The sequence below is a fragment of the Tyto alba genome, unplaced genomic scaffold, assembly GCF_018691265.1.
Source record: "Tyto alba isolate M040663 unplaced genomic scaffold, T.alba_DEE_v4.0 Super-Scaffold_2, whole genome shotgun sequence".
NCBI classification, from domain to species: Eukaryota; Metazoa; Chordata; class Aves; order Strigiformes; family Tytonidae; genus Tyto; species Tyto alba.
In genome coordinates this window covers 9,065,947-9,084,185 of record NW_024881282.1, presented here as the reverse complement: position 1 = coordinate 9,084,185, position 18,239 = coordinate 9,065,947, and the positions used below count along the sequence as shown (strand labels likewise).

At 38.1% G+C, this 18,239-nt stretch overlaps 1 protein-coding gene across 1 annotated transcript in view; it reads right to left on the bottom strand.

Annotated features, from left to right (window-relative positions):
* Positions 1-18,239, bottom strand: part of TMEM135 (transmembrane protein 135) — a 183,241-nt gene that overhangs the window by 44,389 nt on the left and 120,613 nt on the right. The window lies entirely within an intron of this gene.

Here is an 18,239-nt window from a genome sequence, read left to right as displayed (position 1 = left end):
ATGGAATCTTGAGCCATTTCAAGTCAGAGAGGGCTTCTGTATATATATGCACACAGACAACATGGTGTTTATATACAAAATATTTTTGCTCAAACTCAAAGAACAGTTCGTGCTGAAGTTGTTCTTCAGGAGGAGGAAAAGAAGTACCAATTACAGGACAAATAATAGAAATGCACTTTTAAAATACAATTAAGGAGAAGATGGACAACCAAATTGTTCCTGGAACCGAAAACATACAATCATAGCTTTGGCTGTTTTCCAAAGTCTAGCTTACTTTATATTAAATTAATACAGTAGTATAAATGAAATCCTTAAAATGCATTTGTAGATCAAATGATGACTTTTTCAAAATTTGAATCAAAGATCAGACCTCTTCACCTTCAAGTATATTACTTAACGAGAATGCATTTAAGAATCCTCAACAGAAAATCAACTTTATATATAAATTTTTTCCTTCCTTTTCCTTCTCACTTCCTGAGAAATGCTGCATTTTTCTGTAATGCCTTTCATTGAAACCTAGAAAACTGCTTTTCAACAGGTGTATGTGTGTGAAAATGTGCATATCAGTCACAGCGTTATCTATAATTCTGAGCACCATGTGGCATGCTCAGCACACTTTTATTAATTGCTGCTATGCTATTTGATTGTAAGGGCACTTTAAGAAGAGGGAAATGCATGGTATTATGCATAGTATGATTTTAATGTGGTTTTTAAAATTCTTATTTTGTATTTTTAAATTAATATTAGTTGTTTATGAATCAAATGTGTCTGAACTAAGGACATGCTGAGAGACTGAAAGTGCAGCAAAAAATCACCAGATTGCTTTGACAAGTCACATTAGTAACAACTTCTGGATAACTCATTATGTGCTTCCCAGAGACAATCAATAGCATATATACAGACAGCAAACCCACTGTAAATGATCACATCTTCAGCTTATCAAGCATGTCATGTGAGTAAATGTTTCTTATACACCCAAATACAAAAGCATGGATATGGTAAAAAACTAATTTATTCCTGCACTCTTTATATTCATCAGTTATTTTTAATAACTCAAATTCAAGCACTAAGAAACACACACTAATAATTTTGATAATGGTCTAGAGAAGTCAATGGATTTACAGTAGGATGTTAGCCTGTGTTATTTGAAATAATATTACTCACTGGACTAGTACTGCCTGGGGGGTTTTGCTGATTTAACTCAAACTGACACTGCCTTGTCACCAACTCACAGCACATACCGTATAGTGAAAACTTTCACACTCCTATCAGAAGCCACAAATAATGCACCAAACATCTTAAAAGATTTGAAAGTTTAGCTTTCAACATAAAGCTTACCCTTTGTTTGTACCCATCAGAAGAGATGTATCAGCAAGAAATTATCTGTGACCCGTCAGTTTGTATTACAGAGTGACAACAGAGGATGAGTTAAATTCCAATTTCATTAAGTCAGCTTTGGAAGGTGACAAATGCAGAAAAACTAATAGCTATTCCTTTTAGCTGGGTCTAAAATTTAACTTCTCAAAAGGACAAGGTCAAATCAAATCACTTTTCTGTCTTATCAACTATTCTTTACAAAATTAAAAGAATAAACTTGAAACAGAACGCCAGAAAGAAGCATTTCCATTTATTTCTACATACTGCTTTCAAGCATTTTATTAATTTAGTTTTTCCTCAAGTGCTATAGGCAGTTATCTATTTAATTAGTTCTTTGAGCAGCAACACAGACAGAAAAGAAATTCCAAACCAGGAAATTAATAATTGGAAAAATCTTAAGCTACTTGGTATTTTCAATGTACAAGTGATGAGTTTTCAATATTGACAAGATTTCAAACAGCTTTCTCCTGCAGCTGTTAAATAAAGGTCTGGGCTACAGTCATATGGTTTTTCTTTTTTTTTTCTACAGGAGACCTTGCACTCTTAGAATAAATGTACGCAAGCATGTACTAGAGACCAGTATACAACGACTACCATGCATGCTTATGTTGCATTAAATCATGTGTTCCAGTTACTCTTTAGCATATCACCTCCCTCTTATAACTGATCTTTGTTGCCTCAGTGACGTATTATTTATTCTTCTAGCAGTCCTTCCTCATAAATTCTACCACTAAATACAATTTACTGTTCTCTGGCACCTAGGTGACACATACAAAGCACAGTATATTTAATGGATTCTCTTTAAGGAGTGATGGTTCACTCCTTATGCAGGAACAACTGCTGCAGGCAACAAATTCGATTATTTTAAAAAATCTAATACAAGCATCAAAATTTGTATGTTAGTTTGATGCCACCTGTTGTGGTTTGAGCTCAGAGGGCAACTGAGCACCAGGCAGCTGCTCATTCACCCCTTCCCTGCCAGCACTGAGGAGAGAATAAAGCAAAAGGCTCAGGAATACAGATAAGGACAGAGTGGGATGGCTCACCCATTAAGATCATGGGCAGAAGACAGACTCGTTAGGGGAAGAAAAACAGCATAAATTTAATTCAGACACTAACAACAACACTTAACAGACAGAGTAGGACAGTGAGAAGCATTACCACATCTTGAAAACACCTTCCTGCCATCCCTCCCTCCTTCCTGGACTCAGCTTTGCTCCCAATCTCTTTACCTCCTCTCCCAGCAGCAAGGGGGCAGGGAATGCGGGTGCAGTCCATCCCACTGCTTATTCCTCCTCAGGGAAGAGGACTCATTGCATTCTTCCCTGCTCCAGTGTGGTTCCCCTCTTACAGGAGACAGCCCTCCACTAACTTGCTCTGGTGTAAGTACTTCCCACAGGATGCATTCTTCCCAAGATGCTCCAGTGTGGGTCACCCCGACGTGCTGCAATCCTCCCGGTACCAAACTGTAGCAGCGGGGGCTGCTTCTTCCCTCGGAGTCCCAGCATCCTTCAGGTAAAGCTATCTGCTCCAATGTGGGTGCCTCCATGGGCTGCAGGTCAGCACCTGCTCCACCAGTGACCTCCGGGGGGAGAGGGTTGTGGACCTGCTGCCTCAACATGGGTTGCAGAGGGGAGTGCACTGGCGCACCTGCCCCCCTTCCCTCCTCCTTCCTTCCACTGACCTCAGTGCTAGTCCTTCTCGTAACCCCTCCTCACAAGTCACAGTCTCCTTTCAGGTTCCCCTTCTTAAATACCTTATCATAAATTTGCAGCCAGCATCTTTAACTGGTTTAGTCTTGGTGCAGAGGTGGGTCCGACTTGGAGTCGGGGGAGCTGCGAGAAGCTTCTCACAGGGACTGTAGCCCCCTGCCCCGCCACCAAAAACCCCCACCACACACACAGACCCAGAACACCACCCATTTAGTCCCCTCTTATAAATGCTTATTCACTTGAGTAATCCTCCTGAGCTCATAATCAACATGCAGCTTCAGAGAGAGTCATAATTACATTTCCACTTATATCACGTTATATAGAATAATCACATAAAATTACAGAAGGCAGGAACAGAATAAATTTCACATCGTCCACTTTCCATCAAACAAACAGACTGCAGTTCTAGCATTCATGTCTAAACTGATTTTCCATAACAGAGGATGAAATGATGGAATTTCCCTTTCTGTGAACAAACTACCCCACTGTTTAGTGAGTCTTAATATTAGAAAGTTTCTCCAACATAATTATTTCCAACTCACATCCAACTTGCTTCAAGCCTAGTCTTTATTTCTTTTACTTTTCACCCAAGAGAAAATTCAGTATTATTTTCCTTATTTAAAAAAGTACTGTATACATAACACTATTATCAGTCTAGACTTTTTCTAGGCTGAAGAAAACATTTCAAGTAATTTCAAGTTCCTCAAAGAATATGGTCTATAAATGTCTAATCATTCTCATTCTGCTCTGGGCTCTGGCACAATTTGTCCATGTACAGACTGAATTTTGTTAGTCCAGCTGACATCAACACTAAGGAGGGGTCAGTGGTAACTTCATGGGCTTTGCATGCTATACTCTTATTTATATACAAAATTACAATTGCGTTTTTCCACATTCCAACACTTTGACTCATGTTCAGGTTGTAATCTTCTAGGTCCTGCCATGAAGAGCTGTGACCTAGGAAGAGGTTCCAAATTCTCCATCTGTACAGTTAGTTCTTTCTTTTAAGTGCAGAACCTTCCATCAAATTCCATCTTATATTTTGGAAATATTTCTCCAATTTGCCAAACTGTTTTGAATGACACAGTTAATTAAATTTGCGGATAAAAACAGGCATCTCGGAAGACTGGCTGGGTCTTATTGTTCAACAACTTTATTAATGACCAGGATGATGACTTAGAGTTGATATTAAATCTGTGGATGGAACCAATTATCCCTGGAAAATACTTTGACAGTAAATTCAGTACTCAGGTTCTTCAGCCAGTTTTAAATAGAAGGATTTTTTTCTACAGTGTACAGTGTATAAGAATGTCACATGAGAGCCCGTCTTTAGACTTACTGAAGATATATGATACCCTCTATTACTTCTGAACTGACGGAGCCTCTTATCTTCACAGAAGGAAGTCAGATTGACTTGACACAATTCATTCTTGACCAATAACTATATACACTGTTATTCAACTCCTTGTTTCTTCTAAGTGTCTTCAAAGACTGCATTTGAGGAATCATCCCAGAATTTTTAGCATTAGCATGATCCTGGGCTAAACACTACTTTAATGTTTCATTGAAAAAATTTAAATATGCTTTCACTCAAGTTTATATAGAAAAAAATTCTCTCACAGTATCCTGACATAGCAGAAAAATACTATTTAAAATATGTATTTTTCTTCCTCTATAAAACATAAATTTAAACCTAAAACACATTAATTCTTACTCTTTAGAGCAAGATCTCAACTATGAATATGACTTTTTAAACTTAATGTTTTGTCAAGTTTTTTCTCACTGTTTCCTTCTACAATTCTCTTATTCACACCATAAGTGAAATTCAACTTTCTTAAAAATATATTGAAAATATGCCATCAAATTTTTGAACCACAGTTTCACCTGATGATGAAACCCATGGCTTGATACTAATGTCATTAAAAGCAAAGTCAGATTCTGAATTACAGTTTGCTATTGAATTAATCAGATCTGGTTAGTCTGCGGCAAAGATTATTTAGGCTAAAAATATAAGACTAGAAACCTTTCCTCAGTATGGTTTCTAGTCAATATACCAAACGTACGAAAGAGAGTAAAGAATGTCTCATTCTTCAGGATATTTGAAATGGCCCATAAAGACTCAGTTTCACAGAACGAGCTGTTTTTTTCACAGCAGTTTCTTTTTCTGTGAAATTGAGACTTTATGAACTGAAGCATGTCTGTGAAAATCATCTATGACATAATTTATACTCTTCTAACCAAATAATGTATAAGCAGAAGGTAGGATGAAGAAGAATGATGTAATTCAATGTTTATAAAGTAGCAGACATTTGACAGGCTTCAAATTATGTCCAGGATACACTGACTGATACCATTATCCGTTAGTGTATTTTCCCTGACATTTTATCTTAGGGCCAAAAGCCAAAGAAAGACCACAAACATCTGACCACAAAGTAGCTCTTATTTTCCTATTCTAGTCAGCAATTAGCTCACAGGAACAGAATTCCAAGTATTTCCAATGCCTGTAGTTAAAAATATGACTGTTTCTAAAATGAATTATAAGTGTCATATGTTAAAAGCCATATTTGGGACTCTAGTCTTTAGACTACAAATATATATTCAAGTTGCACAGTAGTTACATGTAAAATATTTAATTGTGTGCAACCCTTACATAAACAGAAAGACTATTTATTTTAAAAATACATACCAAAACATGTAGATTCTAATTTAAAGTAATTGCCTTCTGCTTTTCATGAAATGGAGATTTTCTGCCCTGACTGCTATCAAATCAGAAACATGTGATGAGTGTGAGTTACCAGTTTAAGACTTGAATTTGACCTTGATGGTGTCTGCAAGAACCACAGCTTGGTTTCTGCACAAAGGATTGTAGCAATCAAATAAACACATATAACATTCAAATGGCAACCAGGGATCTCTGAAATCTAATCCATTCTCTAAGAATTATGATTTATTTCTTGTTGTGACTCTAATTTCCTAGATGCATTTTGTAAATAAATATGTTGTTCTTAAAAGTTTTATAACTGCTGCTCAAAGTGATCTCTTCTTTAAGGTCAGGAGGATTTTGTTTTTCTAAATTAAATAAGCAACTACACAGACATATTCCTCAGCTCAGCAAAACTAGATAACTATTTTTAATAGAGCAGTGGCAAAAACAGGAAGAACTGACAGGAAACAGTTTGGAAAAAGAAATTAAGCCAAGGAGCTGGGAGAGTAAAGAAAACAAAAGAAATATGAGTACAAGAGCATTAAATCAACTTCACTTTCACCATATTACAAATGTACATCTCTCAAATCGTAACTGACATGTAAAGCTCCCCAGGAAAACATTGCATAAGATAATGACAAAAAGTAAATAGAAACTTTTACAGTTGCACAGTCTGTTTGTTGGTCAGCATCTTTCCTCGTTCTCTTTTGAAAACTGGTTAAAAAGGAAAGAGAGTATTAGGAAACTGAAATTCATGTTCCCACTTTCTCAGAAAGCCAAAATATAACAAAAGTATCCAATTCTTCTGAAAAAGGAAATGAAGAATACATCTATTGTGTAAGTGTTTATTTGGCTTAAAAATCTATCTTGTTATACAGCTGCTTATATACTCCTTTGTACCTTAGTTCTCTGACCAATTCTGTACCACGTCCTGCTTTTTTAAAGTTAAATTATGTCCTGTAACAGGAATGCAGGAGAGATTGTCTTGTGATTTAATAACTGGACTGGAACTCTGTGGCTCAAAGGCACTGCTACCACAAATTGTGCTCTGACCTTCTGCAGGCTACTTAAATCTTCTCCCTTAGCACTCCATCTGTAATATGTAAAGTGCCTCAAATGTATGTGAAAGGGTAAGTCAATTAGATGCCAGATCTTTATAGTATACAAACACGAAAGATCTTACAGAAAAAATAATTTTAAATAAGGAAAGAAAAAACTAACTTTCTATAATGTTAGGCGATAAACATAAGCAAAATATATCTAACAGTTCTGAAATCCTGCAAAAATAAAATCCAAACCCTAGACCTTGCGAATAGATCTTTTTAGCACAAGGATTAAAACAGCCGGAAATTTTGTCTGCACTATACTTCCACTCACAGACCTTGACACTTTAATACCAGGATCAAAGAGAGAAATGGAATCTGTGAAGCTCAATTGCTTTCTCATCATCTGACCTGTAATATCAGCCTTGTTCTGACCAGTGCCTCAAGAGCTGGGAGCCACACGGGCGATGAGTGGCACTGCCAGCGATTGCATCCCTGCAGAAGGCAGTCCAGGGCAGCTGGGACACCGAGGTCCCTGGCAGCCACAAGTAGTTTAATTCTCAAAGCCTGAGAACCAGAAGCCATTTCCCCTCTTTTATTTTGCATTTAAGGATGACAGGAGGATGATAAACAGCCAAAGCCCAGACACATCAACATGCTAAAAGGACAAAAGCCCTTTGTGATTGACAGACGAAACCTGAAGAAGGGGAGCAGACCCTCTTTTTCTTCCTTTGGGGATGGCTCTGGACAGAAGACACCTGATATTCTAGCCCTCAAAAGCTTCTCCCGTTACCACCAGATCACCTTGCAGGTAAACACCTTCCTGGTTCATTGAGTCACTGTTACGTATCTGAAAAAGAATCGCCACTGAAAAGTGATAATGGTGGAAAAATACTCCCTATTGTACAGCCATAATTCTTGTACCACTTGTCTGTAGGCAATGCATTTCCTCTTTTACAGAGGCTGTGCAACTGGATCCAACTACATGTAAAGCAATCTGTTCAAACAAGGACAAGATTTTCTGTTGGAAAGAAGAGGTTTAAATAAATTCCAGCAGCCTATGTACCACATGTCTAAAAGTGACCAAACATGGAAAATTAATCTCTTCATATTGTATTCAGAAGTTAGCATTTTCTATAAAAGACTAAACTTATTGATTCAGCGAATGCAATGAACTATTTGCAATAACTAGCGTTCTATTTTAACTCCTAAAGAAAATTATTATTTCTATAGAGCATTTAGTTACATTTTAAATAGTGCATACACAGTACTAAAATCCCTGTTTCAGTTATTTTATAGCATGCAAATTGGCATGTATACCATGCAAAGTGGCAATGGAAAACATATGATACTTTCATTAAAATGTATTCCTTTCTTCCCATATAGCCATAAGATCATTTGCACTACTTAATCCACAGCAAACAATGAAGCAAGCCACCTGGGTTTAGTGTAAAAGTGTTTTTGTTTCTGTTTAAAGCACTGAAGCCCAACAAAAGAGAAGTTACCCACTTCAAGAGTATCTTCTTGACTTTTGACATGTGTATTACTAAGGAACAGATGTATCAGCATATCTCAGTATGAAAAGTTGCAACCACAAAAAAGAGCTAGGAGAGACAGGAATTAGAACAGCATTTTCTTCACTCACTGACAGCCAAGAAAGCCTACTCTGCAGCCTTCCTGCATACTGGAGGATCAGGAGCAGCGTTATCTAACCAGGGGAAAATCCAAAAACAGACTGACTTCAGCACACACAGTTAATATTCCTCATTTGGACCTAATCTAACCATAGCTTGTATTTCAAGAACAGAGCTAGTTTGAAGACAAGAGTACAATACAACAGTAAAATACCTGCCTACTTATTTCAATCCACTGTCACCTTTTCAACTTGAAAGACAAAGTGAAAAATAGTATGAACTGGGACTGGAAAACCACCTCTAACAAGCAAGGTCATTCAAGGGATTCAAGGCAGTGTCCATCTTTTCAAAAAATGACAAAAGGACAATGATCATATTTATTCTGGGCTATCATTTGAGCATAATAATGGTTTAGGTAATGCTTAGGTATATAAAAATAGAATTGAAGACACAGAGTGCTTCATAGCATATAGTGCATCTCTATCAGATCAAGAGGCATTAAAAAAAAAAGGGAAAAAATGACCTGGTGACTTGTAGATTAGGTACCTGGATGGTCCAATATGCTTTTAAATAAGTACTCTCTCTGAAGAGCTTTAGTAAACCCGAAGACACAAAGCTGCACTACAGCCCTAATAATGCAACCTCCCATGTTCTCCCACTCCTTTAGTTACAGCTGTTTCCTCGCTGGTGGAAACCCTGTCCCGCTTGGCCTCTTCCTCCCTCACTGCAGATACTGCCCTGTCTCCTCTCCTCATGTTTCCCATTTCTTCTCTGGTCAAGCAGCACATCTGATAACAAGAGCAGGTAAAAGGGAAGCAGCCAGTTTTGGCACTCAGTGTAGCCCATCAGTCATCCTCAAGTGTATACAGAGCCAAAGGAGCGAGAGGGATTCAAAGAAGAAAACATTTTGAAAGGCACTCGAGAGGAGCATCCCTTCCCCTGCCGCACGCAGCCCCAGCCAGAGCTCCCTCCCAGCCCCTTCCCTCCCCTCGGTCCCACCGCCACTGCCAACAACTGATCACAACGCGAGGAAAGCAGCACAAATCATGTCTCCACTGATAACAACGCTGCTGCTGGTGTAGGCTCTATCTCACCTTGCCCATCCTCTCGCCTGCTTCTCGGGGGAGACTGTGGAGCTGCTGGCCGGGACGGGGGGAGGCAGAGACCGGCACTGGGCACCAGCTCAGCGCGGCACCAGGATGGCACCAGGTAACAGCTGCTCTGCTTTCTAAGAGACACTTCTCTCCTCCTAAAATTTACTATCAAAAGAAGCGTTTCAGATATTGTAAAGATATTCATGCTTATCCATCTGAACATCTAAACCTTACTATAGCGACTCTCAGGTTCGGCTTTGTTCCCTGTGATGCATATGGACGTATACGCTGTAACCTCTATCTGGAGATTGGCATTGCCTTCTTGACGTTGCTTGGCTTGGCATGACGGCCATACCATGGTGGACAGTAAAATAATGAATGCAAGGAATAAAGACCGAGTTGGAATGCATTTCCTCGGAAACTGTAAATATGACAGGCATTGAGCAATTAACAATCACCATAATGTCAAAAGTTTTCTCCAGGGATACTTTTTCACCTTTTATTCTATTGGTATATAAACAGAAAATAGAATATCTCGCCTTTCTACCCATATTTGCATTTGAACTAAGACTACACAACTCCAAACCCAGGGCTCTGCCAGAGAAGTGTCAGAGTTAATCTATAAGGCTATCCTGTCATCCACAAACCCCTCCTGTGATACCAGGTTTTACTTTTGCTCACATGAAGTAAAACGAACTGATATTTATAGCATTTCTTAGGAGACTGAATGTTTTTATCTACTTACCAGGTCATCCAAAATACCTCAGAAATCAAGTTTCATGACAGTTACCAAAACAGTGCTTTGAACCACTAACTTTGAGATGTTTATATAAGGACAGTAAAAAACATATAAACATGGAAAAAAAGTTCTCATCTGCTTTTTTCTTCTGATTTATTACCTAATAATTCAATAGCAGATAACTTTTAATGTACTCCTGTAATTCTACAGCACATGTAAAAGACTTCAAAATAATCTTTATAAGAAAGGGGAAGATTATTTGATATTAAATCCATATAATAGCAACTCTGACTGTTTAGCTTGCTCATTCTACAGTAAAAAAGAGAACTAAAAGGCAAAAATATCTTTCAAGTAGTTGCTTCTGTACGAAAAGCTCAGGTGATTAAATGAGAGACTAATATGGCACTGATACCACACATTTTTAAAAGAAAATAAAGGCACTTTGAAATATCATGTAGAAAATACTGAATAAATTACAGGATATGTGTTTCATGGGGAAAGAACAGTAAATAGCTGTAATTTGGGCAGCTAGAATTTCATTGATGTGATAGAATAAAGGGCACTGCAAACAAAAGGACCTTTCTCAAAGGTTTTCAGTGGCTTTGCACAAGTTTCAATATTCCATCTTAATGGTGGTATATGACAGTGCATCTGCATTTCTTAGATGTTCTTTTAACTTTATTTTTCATTATCCATTTTCAATAAATACGTAATATATAAACAACTAAAAGATCAAAAGCTTTCTGTTGTGAGCTATACAAACCCTGAGTTATGAAAAACACCATGTTCTGCTTTGTGAAATCACAGCAATAACTTCTGATTGTCTGAAATTATTGTTTCAGAAAATAACATTTTAACATTTATCTCTATAGAAGGCAGACTTCATCCTCAACTTATGATCAATCATCAGAAACATCCAACTTCCCATAATAGCTGGTTTCAGCTCATACATGGAGCTTTCTTTTCTAGGGTTCAGAGCAGATGAATTAACATATGCCTATTATAAACTGGTAGTATATACTCTAAGGATTAACTACTATAGCAACCAGTACTGCAGTCTGCCAACACATATTCACCCAAATTGCTGGATTTTCTAAGTTTATGTGGATAGGATTTATATGTAGGTGTTCATTTATTGTGCAGAGATTGCAAGTTTTCTATTACGTGGATTTCCTGAAATATGTATAAAAGCGCAGCCATTGCATCACCCTTCCAAAAAAATCCAATGTAATATCCAAAAAAAACCTGCTACTAAAATAACATGAATTCAATTGTATTTTACAAATAATTATTTTACACATTATAGGATTCCTGCTTGTTCACTGCATTCTATTTAATTATACTAGAACGGTATTCTGTTCAACCAGTACCACAAATTGTTTGAACTGAAATAAGATTACATGAACCCATGGTATAATCAAAACATTTTTACCCATAACCTTAATTCTATGCAAACAGTATTTTTTTTTTTAATAGAAGGATTAAAGAACTGTGCTTTTGTTACAAGACACTTTAAAACTGGTGCATTTTAAAAGAAATCATACATGACATCATATGACATTACAAATTACTTTTTTGAGTAAGTGGTATTAGGTCCCACTGGAGTTCAATGTCACCTGAAAATTAATTCCTAAAGATATGGTAATGTTCCTCTCCCCAGATACACTTCTGTATGTTAGTTTTTTAGGAAAAAATGGGTGGAAAGGTAAAGAATACTGTTTCAACTCTGATTATCTATATGTGTCCATTAAATACGTGTATGACAGATTGCACTGTATACTACAACTATCCACAAATAAGTGATGTATAATTTCATCACTTCCAGTGGAGTTGAGCAGAATAATTTTGATTAAAAATGGAGTTAAAAGTTAGGAGAAAAGTACCTGAAAAGGAAGATGGAAGAGAAGAAAGAAAAAAGTATCAGACTAAAATATGCTTCCTCTGTCTGTAAATGTAGCTTTGTTGCTTGTAAACCTACCATCTGCACCTCAGCTACTTTTTTCCTGGTATATTCTTCCATTTTTTGTCCTGTCTACTGACATGATCTTATTTTTTCCCTCTTCAGTCACTCTGTCCTTCCCTCTTCCTCCTGTCTTCCTTTCTATATTGGTCTTCTGAACTTACTTTTCATTCTGACTCCCTTCTCATTTTATCTATTCTGGAGTAATTATTCATGGTTTTATTTCTACCATTTCAGTTCTGTAACTTCACTTCTTAACTCTTGAGATTTAGCACATTCTTTTTCTTGTTGTCCTGTAGTGGCTGCAATAATGTTTAAACAGTCCAAGAGAATTTTGGGGAAACTCCAGTGATAAATATCAAGGCTGCTTGGTGAAGCTTTCAACTAGTGTGAAACTTCTGCCATAGGATGGGCTGGGAGGATCAGGGGTAGCCAGCCAACACGATGTAGGACAAAGCCTTCCCACAGACAGTAAAGGGCATTCATTTTGCAATTGGAAACACAGTTTCTATACTAAATGATAGGAACATTATCTGAATATTTCCTTTTTTTTTTTTTTTTTTTTTTTTTTGTAAATAATAAACTCTCTACATCCATTACACAGGCTTTTGAGCATTTCTGCTGCTTTGGAGGCAGAAATCAGAGATGTAGATGTTGTCAGCCAGAGAAAAGCATCAGCAAATTGTAACTGCCTGGCCAAAGGACCATTACAGAATTTTTTTTTTTGAACAATTCAAGATAGACTTTATAATGAGATACTTCATTATACTAGAAAAGGAAATATCCCAATAAATTGAGAAGAACTTGCCTATATTTCCATAGACCAAGATTCATATATCTGTTATAGCGGTATTTCCTAACTGTGTGGGTAGGAAAATATCCACATCAGGGAACAGATATGATCATGTTACAATTATGTACCATATTGATTTTGTTCTCTTTTAGTGGATAACTATCAACCAGAACATTTGCCTTCCAGAAACAGCACTAAGCAAGTTAAACTTAACAAGCTATCATTAACATGGCAACCTGAAAGATATTCTAAAAGTTGTGTGAAGTATAAAACGTATCTTAATTCCTCCATGAAGAAAACAGTTCTCAACTTTCCAACTCACATAACTTTTCATCTCCTAGGTTCAGCAAAAATACCTTAAGCCATGCTGGTATGCAGTCACTTTAAAATCACAAAAGTCCCGGTGAATGCTGAAGAGCGCCTCTGCTTTCCACACTTATCCCAGTCACCACCGCTGGCTCACAGCACCAATGCCAGCTCCTGTGCATCATGGTCTGAGGTGTGCCAGGAAAATGATCCAGCTCAAAATCACAGAGAGCAAAAAGTGGCTAAATTCAGTTAACCCTGCAGCTGCCAGCAATGCTAGTGCCAGCCAGAACTACTGACTGGGGACAGTCATCACTTTTAAGTTCAGAAAACTTCACAATAGCCTCAGATAAGGCAATTTATATGAGCTCAGAAAATACTATTTTGTTTTTAATTCCTTGTGTCATTTGACTCTTGAGCATCAGTCATATTTTGATAGCACAGAGGTATACTGACATTAAATCTCTTTTTAAAAAGGTTTTAAGCTTCAGATTACATCATTTAGATATTAGTATTTTATCTTTAATGACAAAAGGGGTTACATATGATCTTGGTGACAAAAAGCACTACTGCTCTCAGCACCTTTTAGGACATTTGGGTGAGGTGGGTAGGACAAAAAGCCACCTTTGAAAGAGTGTCAATAAATGCTTGTTGGCAGTGAACAGCATTTAATAGTCAATGGGAAATATTTTACAAGCCAAGCAGATCTGACTCGGAATGAGGTATTTTTCTGAGACTTTTTTAAAAGTACTGTAATTCTAACGTGATTTTTGATCCACTTATGATTAGGAAAAGGCTGAAGTGATTTTGAGTCACTAAACAAAGGAAATGCAGTTTAACAACTCTCCCAATTCTTTTCTATTTTAGATAACAATGGAGACAGGAAGATTGCCTCCCCCAGGGCTCTGGTTAGATCCACAGAGGACTTCTCCAAGGGCTGTCCAAAATCTTACTCATGGGAATCAATGATGAATTCACATATGGGATAAGACAACGACCAATTCACAATCCCAGTCCAGACAAACTGAACAAAAGCTTTGAGGACTGGTCGAGTGACCTTTCTACAGCACAGAGCTTTAATTTGGAATTTTTTTCCAGGTACACCTTTCAAGTTGCATTCAACAAAGCACAGCAAGGTTATCCTCCTCAAAAGACTTTACTGGCCACTGTCTTCGACAGCTTATTACATCAAATATTTCACAATATGACAGCCACTGATGTGCATCTGTGCTGGGTTTGTGTGTGGTGGGGTTTTTGGTAGCGGGGGATGGGGGCTACAGCGGTGGCCTCTGTGAGAAGCTTCTCGAAGCTCCCCCAGCTCCAAGTTGGACCCACCTCTGGCCACGGCCAAACCAATTAGTAATGGTGGCTGTACCTCTGTGATAATATATTTAAGGGACCTGGGATGAGGAGTTGGAGCTGTGAGGAGATGTTGTGACATCTAAGCGAACACCAAGGTCAGAGGAAGAAAGGAGGAGGAAAGGAGGGAGGTGTGCTGGTGCAGAGCCCCCCTGTACCCCATGATGAAACAGTAGGGTCGCACCCCCTCCCAACACCCTCCACCTACCCCCCCGCCACTCATGGAGGTCCACGGTGGAGCAGAGGGCAACCTGAAGCCTGTGGAGAAACCGGTATCAGAGCAGGTGACTACCCCCAAAGAAGGCCAGGACTCTGAGGGGAGAAGCAGCCCCCACTGTTGTAGTTTGGTGCTGGGAGGACTGCAACATGGGAGGGTGACCCACACTGGAGCAGCATGGGAACAGATGCATCCCATGGAAAGGACTCATGTTAGATAAAGTTCATGGAGGACTGTCTCCTGTGAGAGGGGAGCCATGCTGAAGCAGGGAAGAATGTGAGGAGTCCTCTCTCCCGAAGAAGCAGTGGGATGGACTGCACCCCCCATTCCCTGCCCCCTTGTTGCTGGGAGAGAAGATAGAGATATCGGGACCAAAGCTGAGCCCAGGAAGAAGGGAGGGGTACAGGGAAGGTGTTCTCAAGATGTGGTAATGCTTCTCACTGTCCTACTCTGTCTGTTAGTTGTTGTTGTTAGTGTCTGGGTTAAATTTAGTCTTGCCTTTTTTCCTTCCCCTAATGAGTCTCTTTTGCCCGTGACTGTAATGGGTGAGTCACCCGTCCCTGTCCTTCCCTCCATTCCCAAGCTTTTTGCTTTATTCTCTCCTTCTCAGCACTGGGAGGGAAGGGGGGAGTGAGCAGCTGCCTGATGCTTTGTTTTCCTATGAGTTCAAACCACACCAGCATCAAAAAGTGGAAGAGACTGAGGAAGTCAAATATTCCTTTCCCAAAGTGGTAATACCTATATTATCCAGAATCTGTTCCTACAGATCTAAAAGAACAGACAAACTGTAGCCTCACCAGGGAATCTTTTCACTGCTTCTTTCTTAAATTTTCCTTCCTCACTATCTAAGTGAATTCATCTGTGCTGCAATTTATTATTGTAAGAATAAATGCCTTGCTCTGTTATCTCATCCTTTCCACCACATCCAGTGAGAACAGTCTATTCTCTTCCTCTTTTCAGTAGTCTTGTACATACATGAAGACAGTTGTTCCATCCCTTATTTATTTTTCAAAAATTAAGCAATCATAATCTCTTCTTATAAATAAACCATGTTTTCCAAACTCCAGATCACTGCAGGAGAAACTCTGAGGTTTCTCTGCTTATTCCGTATTCTTCTTGGTGTGTAATAATCAAAAAAGACACAAAAAGCTTAAGCATTTCTCAGTGCATTTAAGTAAAACGAAGCAACTTTATGTACCTCACAAGCTCTATACATCCCATCACAGTTTTCCCTTGTTACAGGAATGAGACATTGTTGACTTACACTCAGCTGGCAGACTGTGTCAACTACTGTTGGGTCCTTTTTCAGTGAACTGCTCCCAAACTATTTAATTCTCCACAGCTCCTTGCGTGTAAATATATTACCTCAAACTTGTCATTACTAAGCAGCTTTACAGTTTTTCAGATTGTATCTCCAGTTTGCATCTATGCGAATTCCAAGTCTGTTCTGCAAAGTAACTGCGGTTCCCAGACAGCAGTTTTACCTAACTGTGTAATAATAATTTCCACTGTTACCTTTGTCATTATTTAAATATAAAAATATTAAACAATGGAGGACCTGAGTAGGTGCTTGTCAACACAGTCAATACATCCTCTGTCTGACAGTCAATCTCTTACAACAAATCCATCTACGTATTATCCTGGGGGTCCTGTGCTTACCCAAAGGTATTTTCACATAGAACATCTATACCTGGTTGTTTTAGGAAAGTACCACACAAATCACTGTGAAGAAGTTCTAATCACAATACCGATTACACCCAGAAAGAAAAAAGAAAAGAAAATTGGCCTGTGCTAATTATTTTTTTTATAAATCTACTTTATTTACTGGTTTTATTTGCATTTACAAACAATTTTTTTTCTTTTTTTCTGAGAATTAAGCTAATGGACCTATAACCTGTATTATAATTCGCCTGTTACAATACCAGTGACAAAGGAATTAAATGTTGTTGCTGACGATTGTTCAAGAGGAAACCAATCAACCCTGTCATGGATGAAGTAGTTTGAGCAGATAAAGTGGTTTGGAGCCCATTCAATCGTCAGTGTTGCTGTGCCAAGTCAATGAGGGATTCACCAAATAACTCTGGGCTCTGGTCAGTTGATGAAGTAGTTTGAGCAGATAAAGTGGTTTGGAGCCCATTCAACCGTCAGTGTTGCTGTGCCAAGTCAATGAGGGATTCACCAAATAACTCTGGGCTCTGGTCAGTTCTCATTTAACCTCCAGGTTGTCTTTAAAACACCAGTTCATTACCAAAGACAAAGACAGGAGACAACTAGCTTCCTCCAAAGTCACATGTTTATAGTTTTCACCGGCCCTTTAGTGTTTTGAGTTGGTTTAATCAACATTCATACAGGCAGGTATCTAACTTCAACTTTACATGTCAAATTCTCCAATGCTGTTATACCATGACTCTGGGAAGTAGAATAAATCAAGAAGACTGCTGATGCAAGGGTCTCAATGGGTGGTAGATAAAAAGAGGAATGCCTCTTCAAATCCTTTAAATTAACACTTCTTCCCTATATATTGTTTTTGGCCAATATCTGTAAGTAATTCATAAGTAATGAAATTACGAAAAAAGAAGCTCCAGCTTCCAGAGTTTTGCAATTATCAGGGGATCGTAGGGCTTGAAGAACCACAGATGGCTACATGCCACAAAAAATTCTAAGTGAAAGGGCTGTAGTCAAAGGTTACTTTAACAAGCAACTTTCCAGCTTGATAATAAAGAAAATTTGAGAGGTCTGGTACTTAAAAGGGAAACAATAACTAGGTAAATGACTTATTACATATATCTTACAAACTGAGAAAAAAGCTATTAAAACGAGTCTCATCCAACACCACTACTGTATGCTTTAAAAAGGAATACAACTGATAACTTGTGAAAAGGTGTGTGAAACTAGTTTACTCTAAAATTCAAAGAAGGTAGTTATACCTGCATGCATGTCAAATGTTTGATATTATTTAAGACCGTAAAATCTCTTTTTCCCATTCTCCTATATTTTCACCAGAAGACAAAATGTTACCTTCCCTACCATAACATATTTAAGAACATATATGAAAAGCAGTATTTCAGCCATTTTGATACCATGCTCCAGGGTCTTAATTATGAGATGAGAGGAGGCTCCTTAAGTAATCAGTATAATCTCCAGAAGATTTAAATCATTTAACCCAGCATTTCCCTTTTTAGCCCAACTATGTTCACAGCACTAGGTTTTTAATGCTATGGAAACACTCAATTCAGAAAGTTTGAGTCAAGAATATCTAAATTTTCAGATGAATACCAAAAATCAAGCAAGCTCTTAGAAA